Source organism: Bactrocera dorsalis, chromosome 5 (genome assembly GCF_023373825.1).
Source record: "Bactrocera dorsalis isolate Fly_Bdor chromosome 5, ASM2337382v1, whole genome shotgun sequence".
NCBI classification, from domain to species: domain Eukaryota; kingdom Metazoa; phylum Arthropoda; class Insecta; order Diptera; family Tephritidae; genus Bactrocera; species Bactrocera dorsalis.
In genome coordinates, this window is record NC_064307.1 from 19,812,468 (window position 1) to 19,829,579 (window position 17,112).

General features: G+C 34.3%; 1 long non-coding RNA gene across 2 annotated transcripts in view; it reads left to right on the plus strand.

Annotated features, from left to right (window-relative positions):
- The window catches only part of LOC125778597 (uncharacterized), an 81,554-nt gene that overhangs the window by 46,548 nt on the left and 17,894 nt on the right, over positions 1-17,112 (plus strand). For both annotated transcript variants that reach the window (XR_007422796.1, XR_007422795.1), the window contains one exon: positions 14,604-14,661. This is a non-coding gene — a long non-coding RNA (uncharacterized LOC125778597). The remainder of the gene's footprint in view (positions 1-14,603; positions 14,662-17,112) is intronic.

Below are 17,112 nucleotides of genomic sequence, written 5' to 3' on the forward strand. Positions count from 1 at the left end.
AGCCACGAGATGGCTTTTACTATGTAATCTGTGTAAAAAAGTCGTGTAAATATTTCGACGTTCCCTCCTTCCTTCCAAAATCGACTTTTGTAGAAATAAAAATCAAAAAGTCTTCCGAAAGACCATTCTCTGGTTTTTTATTCAAGCTAGTCGGTGTTTTAGGCGGGCTTAAATGTTTCTCTGTGGTGCTCTAAGCAAAGTTTATGGAGTCTGTTTCAAGCTTAGGAATTCAAAATGTGAAAACCATAATCTGATGTAATTGAGGTTAGAAACAGTTGTTCTGAGGGAAGTAAAAAACAAAACCAAAGAAGAGCTCCTTTGCATCGATTGGATACTTCGTCTACTGCCTAGTCGAAGAAGCTCGAGTTCAGTGCGGAACTTAAGACTTGTACATGGACAACTGTGGAGACTTCTTACTAGTTAGAGAAATTTGGTTGAAGGATTTAGGTCTAGGAGACTGATATTTCGAATTTCTCACCCTAATTTGCTCTACAACTGACTTTTATAGAGCAAAGATCATCTCTCACTTCTGACATTTTTACATCGAATTCAAGCATCTGATCCACCGTTTAGATGAGATAATAACACTCACAGTCAATAAAAAATGCTTGGAGAGCGGCGTAACGAACAAGCTGCTAGAGCAAAGCAGCGCTGAATGGGAGAATGGGAGTAAACTTAATATAAACTGCATCGTAGGCAGCTTCACGTTCGCTTTCACTGTTACCTCATTTGGAAATTTAAAAAAATGTGGCTGTATTTTTAATAAGAAAATTTTAAAATTTTTGTTTGATTTACTTTTCAAAACCAGTAAATTCATAATTTTTCAATTTTCACACTATAATTAAATCACTTTCTCAACCCAACCCTCCAAACGCGTCTCTACACCACGCCTCTGTCCTTTAGCATACACAAATTGACTAAGAGGCTTCGTCGCTCATGCAGCGGCGCATAAATATTGATATCCAGTTTGCTTTCAAATATGCTGTGATATATTTAGAATAACAAAAACCAACAACAACAAAAATGAAGAAAAAAACTAACTGCCGTCAGTGGACAGGCGTCCGAAAAACACGTATCGTAAAATGTTGCTATGCCGCGCGGTGAACAGCATGAAAACCGGCAGCGCGCGGCGGTCACATCGATCACTATTGACAGCTTTCGAAGAAAATAATAGTGAAAAAAAATTAGAAAATCAGTTGAAATAAAATCAAGGTGCATGCACACAGACTTGTAATGGAAAAATATTTTGTTAAAAGAAAATAGAAATATGAAAATATGTAAAGGTATGTATTTTAATAAGCAATATGCGCTGCGACAGCGCGCGCACTTGTCCGATTGGCTGAGTGCCTGACTGGCCACTCAATCATGCTACAACAACAACGCTGGACGCATGTCACATGCAAACGCATGCAAATGCATTGCAATTGCAACAAAACGCCGCGCCGCACAATGTATGTTTGCAAATGTGATTTGCTGCAAATCAAAGGCGCGCGCGCCAGCGGTGCCGCGCGGTTTTACACAATTTTTGGAACCTTGCGCGCGTCATTGCAATGCCAAATGCGTTTGGTTGGTTTTACATGCGTGTATATGTGTGCATGTGTGTTAAAGCGCAAAGCGGACATTAAATGGATTTTGGCTCACAACAACTTGACATTTCGGTTGACAAGCGCGGCATGCAAAGCGACGCGATGGGACGCGTCCAATCACAAATTTCGCTCCGCGAATATGTCGCGCAGCGGATTTATTATATGTGAACAACGACGAAAAATTAATGCCAGCGTTGCATGACGCCGCGCATGGCTTTATGGTTTACCGACGGTTGGAGCGGCGCGCTTCAAGTTTATTAGTATGTTGACGCAAATTAACAGCGACTCGCGCGCTTCCACTGTCAACGTGTGCCGCGCGGTACGGCGCAACCAACCGTTGCTGCTAATCTTTGCTGTAGAGCAAGTTAAAAACCGTGCGCCATATAACACATGGCACACAAACAAACGGCAAGCGACAAACAGCAACAGTCCACTGACAACTTTGTAACGGCAATAACAGCAACAACAACGATAGCAGTGGGCAATGTTTTAACGGCAAAAGCCAAATAATTTGTAAATGTCAAGAAATTTTGACAGTTTGTGGTGATGTTTTGCAAATTACGTTTGTAATTGCAGCGACGAACAGTAAACAACGTAGCGCGAGTGGCGGACGACGGGCGGCGCGAGCGATCTGTAGACTACGCGCGCGCGCGCGGTAAGCGCCTTAGTCGGTGATCGTGGCCGCTCGCGTTCGTTGGCAAATTTTGAAATGAAGCGAAATGAAATATCAAAGGTGGAAAAATTTGCTTTTTGCATGCCGACAAGTGGTGCCACACACAGCTGGCGCGCAACACCATAAGCGCTGCGTTGCACGTTCACTCGCCGGCTTGTTTTTACTGCAACGAAATTACGCTAATCGAAATGACAAAGTGTATTTTGATCAAAGCGAAATTTGAAGAAAACACGCAGAATTGGCTGCCTGGCTGGCTGCTAGCTGCCTTGGGGGCCCCATTGGGCATAACGCGCGCACATATTGCATTAATTTGCGAGTGGCAAGGCAAAAAAAACAAATCTCTTCTTATTTTCGCTGAGTGTTTGGTGTGCTTTCGAAAAATCGAAAACGCTTGATATGACAGCTTTCGGAAATAGATTAGTGATCGATTGAAGTGTGTTTGTAGTTTGACCTAAATTTTTCGCATAAGTGAGAATTTTGAAATAAAGTGTAGGTAATTTCTTCCAAGTAGTTTTGAGATAATTTTGTCCAAATATATGAGTAAAACATTCAACTGTAGCTGGAGAATTTTAACTTCAAGGTTCACATCCAATGCTAGCTTCAGGAGCTAAAGTTTTTCTTAATTCGTGGAAGAGAAATGATTTTTGATAGAAATGCCTAAATGCCTCTTTGAAAACGATTCCAAATTCTCATAGAAAAAAAATCGTTGAAGGTAAGCCTCGTTTAAGAGAAAATATTTCTGAAAAAAACCTAAATATCTCTTTTTAAAAACTATTCGCTTTCCCCGTAATTCTCAAAGAAAAAACCCATTGAAGTTAACCCTCGTTTAAAAAGAATGATTTTGGAGAGAAATGCTTAAAGGCTCTTGGAAAATCAATATCTCTTTCATGACATTTGCAATTAAAAGATTCTTTGAGGATAATCCTCTTTGAAGAGTAATAATTTTTGAAAGAAATGCCTAAAAACCGTTTTGCAAATCAATTTTCCTTTCCAGAAAACTCCAGAGAAAAAAGGCTTATATTCAAAGGCCTCATTTAAGACGAATAAGTTCTAAAATAAATGCCTAAAGACCTCTTTGCAAAATTATTCACTTTTCCCGGAATTCTCAGAGAAAAATGTCCATATCATATAAGCCCTGTTTAATAGAAATGATTTCTGAATGAAACCCTCTTTGAAAATCGATTTCCCTTTTCTGTAATTTTCATAGAAAAAATCCTTTGAAGATAAGTCTGGTTTAAGAGACATGATTTCGGGTAAAAATACCTAAAGATGTCTTCGAAAATCGAATCGCTTTTGCCGGAATTCGCAGAAAAAAAAAATCCATTTAAGGTAACCCTCGTTTAAAAAGAATGTTTTCTGAAAGAAATGCCTAACGATCTCTTGGAAAATTGATTTCCGTTTCCTGAAAATTTCCGAGAAAATAATCCTTGGTAGAGATGCCTAAAGACCTTTTTGGAAATTGATTTCTCTTTTTCGGAGCTTTCAGAGTTCACATCCCTCTATAAAAAAGTCTCGGCAACGAGATAACTAGTTAAGTGACATGTTTTGGCAAAATAATCTTCAAAAACTTCACGCGCCATCTTGAGCTCGTTCTGTGGAGCTGGCATAAAAGTAATCACAGGGGTACTCAAGCTGTTTGGATAATCAAATTAAGATTAACTGGAGTAAAATATAGGAGTACGATGTCCAAAAACAATACTTTGGTACTTTGATGAACTACTCTAGCATTTCATCAGGAAACTGGGAGCTTTGGGTGACACACTAATTCTTGTATTATTGATTTTCTATAGGTTGAATGTAGTTTAGATATATTCAGGATTCATTTGAGACATTGACCAGTTTTATGTCGAGAATCTGGGTCATTCAAGACCAGTAGCCATTTTCCGATCTACATACATATATCGGCAGTATAATGGGTTGGAGACCTAATGTTTTAAATAGGGACGCTGGGAAAATATATTCATATATGCATTATGAATATAATGCATTTTCAAAACTTTGTCCTCGAGCTTCTATATTTATATTCCAAAAATGTTGATAATTAGAGTCTGACGCCTGATATATATCAGTCGAATTATGCTATAGTCGTTGCATCCAGCTCTTAGAAGTTCCGCTAAAGGATATCTTGCTTGGCTCTCATATTATGAATATCTTCAATACCTGAAGTCATCTTGATCCGCAACTAGTCTCTGATATTTGTAAGATCCAACAACTTGTTTGCCTAGGGAGTAATACTAATTTCTGACTCTTTCAAATTTTTATTTTTTGTAGGTTTTTTTTTTGAGTTCGTAATTTATGCTTGCTTAAGTGGTATGAAGTCCAGCTAGTCGAATTCCAAGTTCAAAATATAACTGAATTGAAAAAGAAGCCGTTGAAGTGAGCGATGATGATACGGCTGTTTGTATTCTGAAAGACATAGCTACATATAGTACAAAAAGGTATCCAACGAGGGTGGTCAAATAAAACAGTGACATATTAACGATTATGACGACCATAAATTGGACGGAGCGCTCTCAAAGTAGAGGCCACTGACTCTGAATTTCGGTCTTAAATTTTAATAATTTCGACTCGTTGTTTGATCGTCTATCTTTCCAAATTGAAATGGCTAACCATACTGAAGAGATATATCTAAAGAGCTGGAAAAAATATGGCGTCGTTTGCTGTTTCTATTGGTCTACTTTTGTAGCGTCCCTTTTAAAAAAACTGGTTAGTATCTTTATTTGTGTTTGCTTTCGATAAACTTTTCTTTTATGTAGTTTATAAAAAAAAAATAGTTTTCTGATCTGCTCCTCGGTGGAAATATGACCAAACACTTCTTAAAGTTTCGAAGAGGCCAATAGTTATCCTGGATTTTAGATTGTGCTCTTATATCCTCAGCCTAGTTTTATCTCCTTAATTAAAAAAAAATTAACAGCGATATCTTATTGACCAGTAAACATACTAAGTTGTCTATTTCATACAAAAAGTTCTCGAACAAAGTCATTATTTCGACTGTTTCTTGGACCTTAAGTCACCTTATAGATTCTTGTTGTGCTATCAGGGCTTTATACTGAATCTAGATCACTCGGCGAAACCATAACCTACATATGTAGTATGTCAATGCTTTTGTTTAGAACCGGTTGCCTTTAAAATCTCGGTCTTTTGAATCGGTCAAGGCTTCGGAACCCTATAAAAGTTACTCGTATTAAGGCTGAAAACAAAAAAACGTTTGGGATAACTTACGATTGCCTCACGTTATTTTACAGTTATCAGCTGCTTAATTGACATAAATACCTTTGGATTTAAACTTAGAACGAGAAGTATACAAAAACCACAGACTTTTCCAGCAACTCTTGTCCGTAAGTACGATTTTGTAATGGACGCCAACCGGTGGTGCACTTGCAAACAATCGGTTTAAGTGATCAGCTAGTAGCACTAGCTGAGAAAGTGTGAAATGGGTTTTGCGGCGGCACAGCACACACACACATATACACAAACATATCTTGATATATCTTCAGGTGGTGTGTGGCTCTAAGCGGCGGCACGCATTATACGCGGCGCGTACAAAACAACTTCAAAGTGATAAAAGCCGCCAAAAGTCAAGTAATACCAGCAGAATGCGCAAGCGGTGAGATGCCAGGCGACACACACACTCATACACACATACATATATGTATGTATAAAGAATGGTATGTGTGTGAGAAGGCAAAAAGCCTAATTGTCTTTCAAAACGCAATCAAAGCCGCGACCGCAGCTAAGCCGCAATCTGTGCTGAGACCAAAGGAATGGAAAAAAACAACAAGAATAACAAAAACACGCAAGTAAATAATAATATTAGAACCTGTCATGCCAATGGCCAACAATAACTACAATAACAACGATGTAAAGAATATGACAATGGCGATGACGTTGAGGTTGGCGAACGACGCTGATGTGCCGGACAGCATTGATTGTGATAGAATTTTTACGATAAATAAAAGACGCGGACTGCCAAAGATGAAGAAGAAGCAGAAACAATAAAAACAAAACAACAAAAATAAAAATAAAAAAACAACAAAAAAGGTAAAAAAGTAAACACTTGAATGGCATTTGAATTGAAGGTGCGTGGACTCAGCGTCGAAAGAGCAAGCGGCGCTGACTTCGGCGAAAATAAAAAGCAAAAAGCAACAGCAACAACAACAGTAAACTGCGAGTGACCGCGCGCTCACTTGTGCCAAAAGGGTGAACTAATGACAGTTTAATTTACTTCTTATCGAAATTAATTCTTCTGCCGCGTCATCTATTTTGTTTGGTCCGACACACAAACAAAAACAACAATAGGCAACAACAACAATAAAAGTCATCACAAGCCACTAAGCACTTGTAAAGCTGTTAGTTGAGAATACAATTAAATATGAAGAGACCACGCAACCGACCGCCACACAAAGTCCGCCAAAGACACAATGCCGCTGTAGAAATGTCATCTTCGTTGGCTATCTGCGTGGACAGACGCAAAGCGTCAAGGTATTTCAACTCAATTACGACGCGCATATTTACTTGAAGCCGCACTGTTACGCGGAACAATGAAATGACAAGACTTCTCTATATATACAGTTGTGTGGAAAGCTGTTTTTTATACCCAAGCAATATGTTGCTGGCAAAGTATTATGGTTTTGTGCAGCTTAAAGTGCTTTCTGGAGTCAAAATTTTTGTATAGAAAAGGGGTTATATAACAATCTATACAGAATGATGAAATAACTTGACATAGTTATGAATATTTCTATCATAAACTACGTGTTAATGGTTACAGCAGGTTAAAGTTGGCTCTCTCAACTCTCTAAATGTTTCAAAAGGGCTAGGTGAACTCATATTTTTTCATATATATAATATTTTCACGTTTTGTTTTAAACTCGAGTTTATTGGCAACAAACACTACTCATAAACTCGGAGTTTAACGTGAAAAATTTTTCTTTTGTCGCTTTTTGTACATATATTTTGATATTTTTAAATATTAAACGTAAACTCTACTTAAACACTTTTAATATTTTGGAGTTTATGGAAGCTCAACCTCGGAGTTTACCGTAAAACTCAGAATTTACCGGATAAATAAAATTCTTTTGACGCCCTTTGCACATTTATTTTAGTATTTATACCAATTCTGCTATAACTCTTCTTAAACACTGCTTATTTTTGGAGTTTATGGAAACGCAGTCTTGATTTAAAAAAATAGCACTGCACTGAAGAAACTGACCACAAATAAATATAAATTTTTTAATAGTTTAAACTCTTCTGGCTTGTAAAAACTCGAGTTTATTAGCATAATCTCGGAGTTTACCCTAAAAAAATGTTGCTTTACTTCTTTTGTTCTTTGCATATATTTTGGTATTTTTGAAAACTTTAATCGTAACTCTCATTAAACACTTTTTATATTTTGGAGTTAACTATTTATAAAACATTTATAAAGCACTGGACGAAATTGGTCGATATTATTTTTTAAAAGTTTAAACTCTACTGTTTGCTAAACACAACTCAAAAACTCGGAGTTTACCATAAAAAATTGTTAATTTTACTTTCATTTAGCCCATAATTTCGTATTTTCGAAAAATTTATTTTAAACTCTTATTAAACTCTTGTTATATTTTTGAGTTACTGAAAACAAAACCTTGATTTAAAGAAAATTTACAGCGCACTGGACGAAATTGAGCGCTATTAAGTTTAAGCTCTATATTTCCTAAAAACTCATGTTTATTTAGGCTAAACACAACTCATAAACTCGGAGTTAACCGTACAAAAAGTAATCCTTTTACCCTCTTAGAGCATTTAATTTGGCATTTTTTGAGAATTATCTTTAACTCTCATTTAGCAGTTCTGTTTTTCGGAGTTTATGGGTACACAGCCCTGAGACTCCTAAACTCAAAAGCTTAAACTCGAGTTTATGCCATTTAAACTGTTTCACTCAACTATTGACTGGACTGTCGGATACCAACTTCCTATCTGAGTAGCCTTAGTGAGGCTTCCATGAAATAGTATCGGCTCGCAATTAGTTAAACTTGGAAAGAGACTAGATTTTATTTATCGACTTAGTTATCAACGATAATTCTTCGATCATAAGCTTGTGTTTACATAAGTGATCTGCATCTTACATAATCCCACTTCCCATCTCTACCTAAATCTATAACAATGGGTTGATGGCAAGAACTCTGAGAGACCTTCAGAAATATAAAAATTGGACCACAATTTCAAAATAACCTTTCTCAAACGCGCGCTGCCGATTTCGCTTCAACTTCAGGCGCCCTTTGTCATTCACGTTTAAACTTTTAAGTCTCTACCAACCTGCACGCAGAGTTGACCAACTACTCTGTTGTAGACACAAACTTTGGTGGCACGTTAACAACATGTCAGCGTTGTAGAAACACGTTTCACATTCTTCTAATGCTAATCGCCTTCACCCGCAGAAAAGAAAATGGAAACAAAAAATTGAAACATCCTGCTGCCACAAATGCCAACAGTACGGCAAGCTGGCGAACAGGTGCAAATGCAACGCGTTGCGACGCTATGTTATGCAAGCTGTAAGGAGTCCATGAGTCCATTGTCTGCACAAGACACTTGCAAACAGTGTAAGGAACGCGAAGCCGTGGCGAGTTAATAAGTGGAAGTTAGTAATTGTCTAGAATTGTCGTTGTGGGGACAAGCGAGAGCGCAGGCGCGCAGCCGCACCACTCGATGCGACTCATGACATTCGCTTAGCATTTTTATTGCGCCGCTCATTTGTGTACGTTGTGTCATTCGTAGAAATAGAGTTGTAGTTGCACGCCTAGACGTGAGTGCTGGCATAGAAATACACCCCTCGTCCTAGCGCTCTACCGCACTACCGCTATGCACTGTTATGTCTTCTTTGCTTGTGCGTCTTATGTGCGCGGTGTCCTTTGCTGCCGCTGTCGCCGCTAAGATACCGCTGCTGCTGATCACTTGGTGCCGATAATGCGCATACTCTGGCATTCTGGCGCTTTGGCCTCTATCACCTTTTGCCACTCAAACACACACACAGAGGCGCGCACGCACACTGCCTCGCGCGTTAGCGGCGGCGGCGCGCCTTCGCCAGTCATCCGATTCAAATAATTTTCGTGTTTTATGTGTATTATATACGCATTTGAATATTAACAATATAATATGCATGTTTATGAGCGCATAGCAAGTCGCGGACGCATGGCAAACGCAGCATAGCACAACGGTTAGATCGTCGTTAAATTGCGTACCCACACCTCTAAGCAGCGAAAACGCCAAAAAAACAAAGAAAAATTTGAATGAAAAAAATATTATAGAAAATAGACAAGTACGGCTGAAGGCACACAAACCCAGCCCCGCTTAACAGTCGGGTCGGACCACGTACTCAGGCGGCGCGGCAGGCAGGCCGTCTGTTAGTCGCTTAGTTTCCTGTTCGTTTGCCAACAATTTATGTCAAATAATTTTTTCATGTTCAACTATTTAACTGCGCCCATTTGCAGCGCTCGACGGTTACGAGCAAAAAAAAAAAACAAAATACAACAAAAAACGCTTACCGCGTCTTGATTCAGCTCTTGTACGCACATATTAATATGTTTGGCTCTTTGCTGGCGCAGCAGATGTAAATTTTTTTCATAATTATGCAGTTTACAAGCGAATGGCCATTAGGTCTGAAAATTGCTGTCAAAAATGCTTGTTTAACAGACGTTTTTCTTTTTTATCGAACTATGTAAATTTTAGTTGTTACACGGAAGCATTTAACGAACTCGAAATACCAATGAGTGGGAAAGCAGCGAGTAGGGGGGCGTATAGCGAACATATGGATATATTTATATGTATGAAATTTCATCTTGAAGCACTAGTTCCAGAACTACTTTTGCTGTAATGCAATATGGTTCATTGCTATCAATCATTTATAACCGTTTCTTATAGAAAAAATCGGTTTCAGCCCTATATAGTCATAATATGTATAAATTTTACTTTTATATAGTTTCGGAAGGCCAAAAACAGACTGAAAATCTTTGAAAAGTCGTTTGGAAAGTACGTTTCTTCAAGAAACTAAGTACTACTTTATATTTTGTTTATTTTGTCTAATCTCTATATTTAATATTGCTTTTCGAGTTGAGAAAAGGAGCTCTAGAGAGTCAACCAGATACACCAGATTGTTGAATTAAGTTTTCATATATAGCTAACTACACAGAAAAGATTCTTCAACACAGAACCCGTTCACAAACAAGAAGCGTTAAACTCGAGTTTACGTCCTTTAAATATGTTTCAAGCACATTGTCTATAATTGGTTGGAATTGTTTCTAAAATGTCTACAATACATCTAACTGAAACTTGAAGCAGAAACCTTTCTCTGGTTCTGTTTCTGTTAGATCATCGAATCATATTATGTTAAACTCGAGTTTACTCGTATGTCATTGAAACATTTCTCGATTCCACTGTCTCTAAGTGATGGAATCGTTCCAAAAGTACTTACATATATCTGAATATCTTTCTGAATCTGGAAAGTTTCAGTTTCTGTTTCTGTAAGATCCTCGCATCATATTACATTGAAAATTCGCTGAAACTTCATTTGACTTTCCATTTTAGTTATTATATTCTAAGAAATCTTAATCAATATCATATTTTAATTAAGAAAAAGAAACAACAGAGAGACCAAAACACACTAAATAATTTCTTTGGATTGTTATCATTGGTAATTTTGATTAGGCTGCGCTTAAACCACAAGTTTGAGACCAGAGAATTAGACTAACATGCACTGTTGTGGATTTGAAAAAAATGCTTCTGATGATTATGTTTTTATGCTTCTAATCAAACTCATCTCTTTTCAATAATTTGTGTAGTCAAAATACATACCAGAAAAATAGCCCTTCTCAACAGCAAATGTATTAGGTTTGAATTATTTGCTGAATTTGCTTCTAAGGGGTTAAATGGACAAAATAAGAAAAAAATAGTAAAAAAGAACCCTTACTTGCGGCAATTTTTCATTTGCAAGAGAATGGAGTATCAATGTTTTTGAATCTAAAGATTGCTCTTTGATAAGTAGAAGGTTGGACTTTAGAGATTGAAAGCAGTTCTCAAAGTATTTTCCAAGAATACTGCAGCTTTAATCTACCGAGGGTTAATAAGAATCACAATCTGTTTTGAATATATAGACCCGACTATCATTGGAAACGCGAAAAATGTTGACTCTCTGTTGTGTTCTGTCAGGAAATTTAATTTTTTCGTTCATGTATTGAGTGACAAAGATTTTTATTCAAATTTATGTGAACTTAAAATTCGACCAAGGCATTGATTCAAAGAGGGGACAGTGTCGGATACAGCATAGCTCCACAAAAGTTAGTTCTACCACTTCTACTGACTAAGGACACTTTGAACATTTGTTCTATAAACTCAAAATGAACTTCTAAAGATGGCATAAGCATACTAGCAGTGTTAAGAGAACCCTTACTGAAAGTATGGGAAAGAATTTAATTTGCTAAAAAGTAAAATTAATGACATATTCATTTTTATGTGCTCGTATATGTTATTTTAGTCCAATTTGATGGGATTTATCATCAGTTTTTCATGTCAGAAACACACTAGGAGGCGACGAGTACGCTTTAAGGAGACCAGAGTCTCTAATATCTTTTTCAAGTATTTTAGTTTTAAGTTAACTAAAGTAGGTATTTGAACTCTGGACCTACATCATAGTAGTCACGCGATCAATTACAGTTACAGTCTTGTTTTTTCTTTTTGTATAGAAAAACACAAAAATGTAATGAAAATTAAAATTTTTTGCTAGCTTTTGCCAAATCATTACTTTAATCCGTATCTAAACCGCACAGCAAGCTTTAAATTCATGCCTTCGACTTAAAACTTTAATGCTAAACGATCGTGTTAAATGAGACGATTGATTCTGCTTAAATTTTGCAGCTGCAAAACGGTTTGGTGTTTTGTTTTGGCGCTCGCAAGAATGATTGTCAAAAGGGAACAAAAGGGTCATTGAATTTGATGTTTGTTTGTGGTCATAATTTAGACGCACATAAGTATGTATATGGTATTGTATGTATATACATATGTTTATGTGTGTGTGTTATGTTTGATTATTTAAAGCTTTTCGAAGAATTTCAACATTTTATGCAAAGTGTGCTGAGAAGTGTTTAACAAAATTTGTCAGACAGCGTGGAAGGGCATAGACCTAAGAACAGATGTGATATATGTATGTATGTATATACGAACAAACTTATAGTATTTATATAATCATTTACGTATTTGTGTATTATTGAAATTTTTTTTCGCAATTTTTATTTCAATTTTTTTTTAATTAAAATTTTTTTTTTAATTTTATTTATTTTTTTTTTCTAAACTTCTAAATTTTTTTAATTATTGAAATATGTTTTTGCAATTTGTATTTCAATTTTTTTTTAGTTTTTTTAAATTTTATTTAATTTTTTTTCTAATCTTAATTTTTTTTTTTAATTTTCTTGAAATTCTTTTTAAATTTACTTTCTAATTTAGTTTTGCAAAATTTTTTTATTAATTTATTTTCTAATTTTTTAAATTACTAAATAAATTTATGTTTATTTAATTTTTTTGCATAAATTTATATTTTTTATCGATTCTGTTTTTATTTTTCTTTAATTTTTATTATTTTTTAATTTTGTTTAATTTTTTTATAAATTTAATTTTTTTTCTGTCCACAATTTCTAAAATTTTCTAAAAATTAATTTATTTTCTTTTTATTTAAATTTTTAATTTAATTATTTTAAATTTTTACTTACATTGTTAATTTAATTTCGTTTCCTGTTACATATATTTTTTTTAGTTTTTCAAATTTTCTATCAATTTAATTTATTTATTATTATCGTTTTGTTTTTTTTTTCTTAAAAATTATTGTAACAAAATGTGCTTTTAGTGTTATTTTCAATCAATTTGATTAACTAATTTTTTTTTTATTTTGTATTACTTCTTTTTAATCTTCTAAAATTTATTTATTATTAATTTTTGTAGGATTTTAATTTTTCTATAATTATTGTTAATTATAGTTTTTTAATTTTTTTATTTAATTTTTTATTCTCTTGGAATTTTTTCGCATTTTATGATATTGTTTTTAACTTTTTCGTGTTATTCATTTATAGTCTTTTAAGTTTTTTTATTAACTTAATTATTATATTTTTTTGATAAATTATTATTTTTTTTATTTTTTTATTATTTTGTGAATTTATTATTTTTTTAACTTATTTACTTAATTTTGTTTTGTTTAAATTTTTTACTTTTAATTTCTTTATTTTTAAGTTTTTTGTATAAATTTTAATTTTTTTATTTTTTTATATTTTTTAAATTTATTTATTATTATTTTTTGTACTTAATTTTAATTTTCTTATAATTTGTGTTAATACAATTTGTTAATTTTTTTAATTTTCTTTTCCTTTTAACCTTTTTTATATCCAACGAATTCGTGAAGAATTTTGAAATTCGTGTCGCGCGCACAAAGCCACAGACAAATAAAAAATTATTTATGTACCCTTGTAAATATACATATGTATATATATGAAAAAAATACTTATGTGTGTGTGTTTATAGATACTTATGCAAATGGCATACCAATATAAAAGCTCATCAATTTTGCATAAAGCCGAGCACGTGTTAATCTGCGCCTCATAGCGGAACGTGAAATGCCACTAAAATAACAGCAAAAGGTGAACTAACGTCAATTTTTTTATGTACGCCAATAAAATATAATTTCGTGGCCAGTTGGCAACTGTTGGAATGCGCTAAAATTTATGCAAGCAAACACTGACACACACATATGCATAATACAAATGAGCAACTTCAAGTGCAAACTTTGATGACGTTTTTGGTCTTCGCTTTGCTTGACGTTCGCTGCACTTATGTTATGCGCCGCTGCCAATATTGGTACTTATTTATAACTGTAAATTGCATAGATATTTTAACATATTTGCATAGAAATTTATGTCTTTGTTTTTGCTGTTTTTTTGTGTTTTTTAGTACCAAGCACGGCCAATTTAGCCGGATGATTGAAAGCTTCTACGAAAATGCCGTCTAATTTCGGCTGTCTTGCGGCAAATCTATTAAATTTACTCGCTGAAAATCTTACAAAATATACTTTATGTATGCACATATACACACACATACGCACATGGCTTGACATACATACACACTCACAAATATATGTATTTTTTATGCATATCTGCCAGTGATCCGGCCATTTGCATGCTTCTCCTTGTCCGCTTGGGACACTTTTGTTCAATTCCCCTGACATTTACGAGTCATAAATTACTTTAATTGCTTGTACACGCTAATGAACACATTATTTTTAATACTATGTACTCAAAATCTATTTGTATTTTCGTCTTTTTCGTCTTTTATTGCAGACTTCAAAAACGAAACGCTCATTTGTCCGCCGTGCAGTAGGTGATAAAGTTATAGGAGGTAAGTGCCTAATTACTATTTTGGACAACGGGCCATTCATAGGCTGTACCTTTAATTTTGACTACAGGAAAATTGATTTCATTTGAGAAAATTCGTCGTAATATCTTTTTAATGATCGGGTATTAAAAGTGTGTTTCATTTTTAAAGTTTTTGTCATAAAAAAATATTTTGGAAGAAAGTTGCTCTTATTAGCGAGAGAATGTCAAAATAGTTTATTATTTATGTTTAGCTTTTAGCCATTCGGCTATAAATCATAAGTCTTTAAGGCCTGTTTATTAGTTCAGGTATTTTTAGTGCTTTGATCTGCTGGTAGCTTTTTCTTTCTTATTTCGCCAATATAGCAACAGTTTTCAGAAAATATAGAAGGACAGATTTAGTAAATAAAGAAAAAATTAAATAAATATAACTAAAAAATGTATTTAGAACCATTTGAATACATTTACGTATTATCCGTTCACACGGATAAAATTCGGATAATGCGGATAGACGCTACAATTCGGTTTATGTGTATTAGAATGTATATAAATTAGTTTTTGGAGTAAAAGTCGTTAAACCGTTTATTGAAAAATTAAAAAATCAATTTTTGGGATAAACAAATATTTACAAAATGAAAAAAAAAATATCAGAATGTAATAAAATTAATTGTCCAGATAAACGTATTTAACCAATACCGGATATCATAATATTAATTATACGGATAAACGAATATTACTCGAAATACTAATTTATATAGTCAAAACTAAGAAAAAATATTAGAATGTGATAAAATTAATTATCCGGATAAGCGCAAATCACGAAACTATCCGAAATTCATGACATCAATTTAACTGATTGCTAAAAAATGTACTTATTTAGCAAGAAAGCTTCCCCAGCGAATCAAATTTGACTGGGATTGACAAAAAAATACTATATAAGCCGATTAAATGAATTGTCTATACACTTGTTATAAGCCTCGTCTGGGATGGCCTTCAGGGCTTTTAGCGAAGTTTTGTTTTTTCGGTCTCGGATGATTTATGGAGCGTCACTCAAGACGCGTTCGATGATATTTTGTCATCGCCTCCGTTCTCAAGCATCTCGTTTGTGACGTCTACTGTCAGAATAACCTGACTTACGAAATTTATGGAGACCGAAAGTGGCAACTGGAGTACTGTTTGATTTGATAAAAGGAATAAAATTACTTCACTTTGTATATATTTCTAGCCAAGGGTCTTCAAATATCAAGAAATGGTCTCAGAAATCTTATAGTTTACAGTCTAGTCAACGATCTTCAGTTATCAAGAAAAGCTCTCAGAAGGCTTATAGATAACAGTCCAAAAATAATTCAAAACAAATTTCGCTACATCCTAAACAACAAATTAGACAATATACTCAGCACTAACCGTATTTTGCTTTAAAGCCGGTCGATGGTTAAAACAGCTAGCTACACTTCATTAAAAAGTCATTAAAAAATTTAACTAAAAACAGAGTTAAATAGGCGAACCAGCTTTTAAGCGCCAAAATTATTCAGCGATATCCACAAAATTTTCATAATCCGCTAGAAATGCGTAATTTTAAGCAACAAAAACGTGAACGCACCAATACATGCATTTTAGATTTACGCTCTTTCTCAACAAACAAAATAATTAAAATTCAAAATTCGCCGTTATTCAAAGTTCAGGTTTCTTTGACATCACATGCTTGTTATGTATTTATCAAACTACTTTTTTGGCGATAATAATTAAAATTCTGTGAGTCGAAGACTTTTAAAAGGAGCTGAGATTCGTATCGGTGCTAGAACGGGCATACATATCTACATATATGTGGACATACATACGTAAATGATGTGAATATATTGTTGTAGATAAAAACGGCGAATTGAAATTGAACAAAGAAAGCTAATTAAAATGATTTATAAGCACTTAATTTATCGAACGCGCAGACTTGACAATAAAAAAGAACAATAACAACAACGAAAGCTTGAACCGATAGACATTAGCATGACAGCATAGAATTCATGGCTTCGCTGACAATTTGTTAGATAAATATGCAGTTTTTACCTCGCTTCCCATACGACAACACACCTGCGTAAGCAATTATGTGTGTATATGTATGTGTGTTAGTAGGCAGACATACCTAGTTTGGATGTTAACTGAAGATTTATAGACATCACAAGTAATAAAATGTCATTGAAAATTTCAGGAAGAAACTTGTTTAAAAACCAAATATAGACATAGGTAGTATCCGAGGCGATTAAAATTCAAATGAGTTTTTTTAAATTACTTCGAAAATGGAGAGTTAATAATCCGGCGGTATATTTGGAGTTGACGCTGTTTTTTAATTTAAATAAAAAAGCATTTTAAGTTGAGCCGTGTTGAAAAGTTTCAGAAACTCAGCTTCAAGCTGAAATTCGTTTAACTCCTTAAACGTGCAGACAAAATATTTTACTTGGAAACGAAAAACTTGCACACTTGC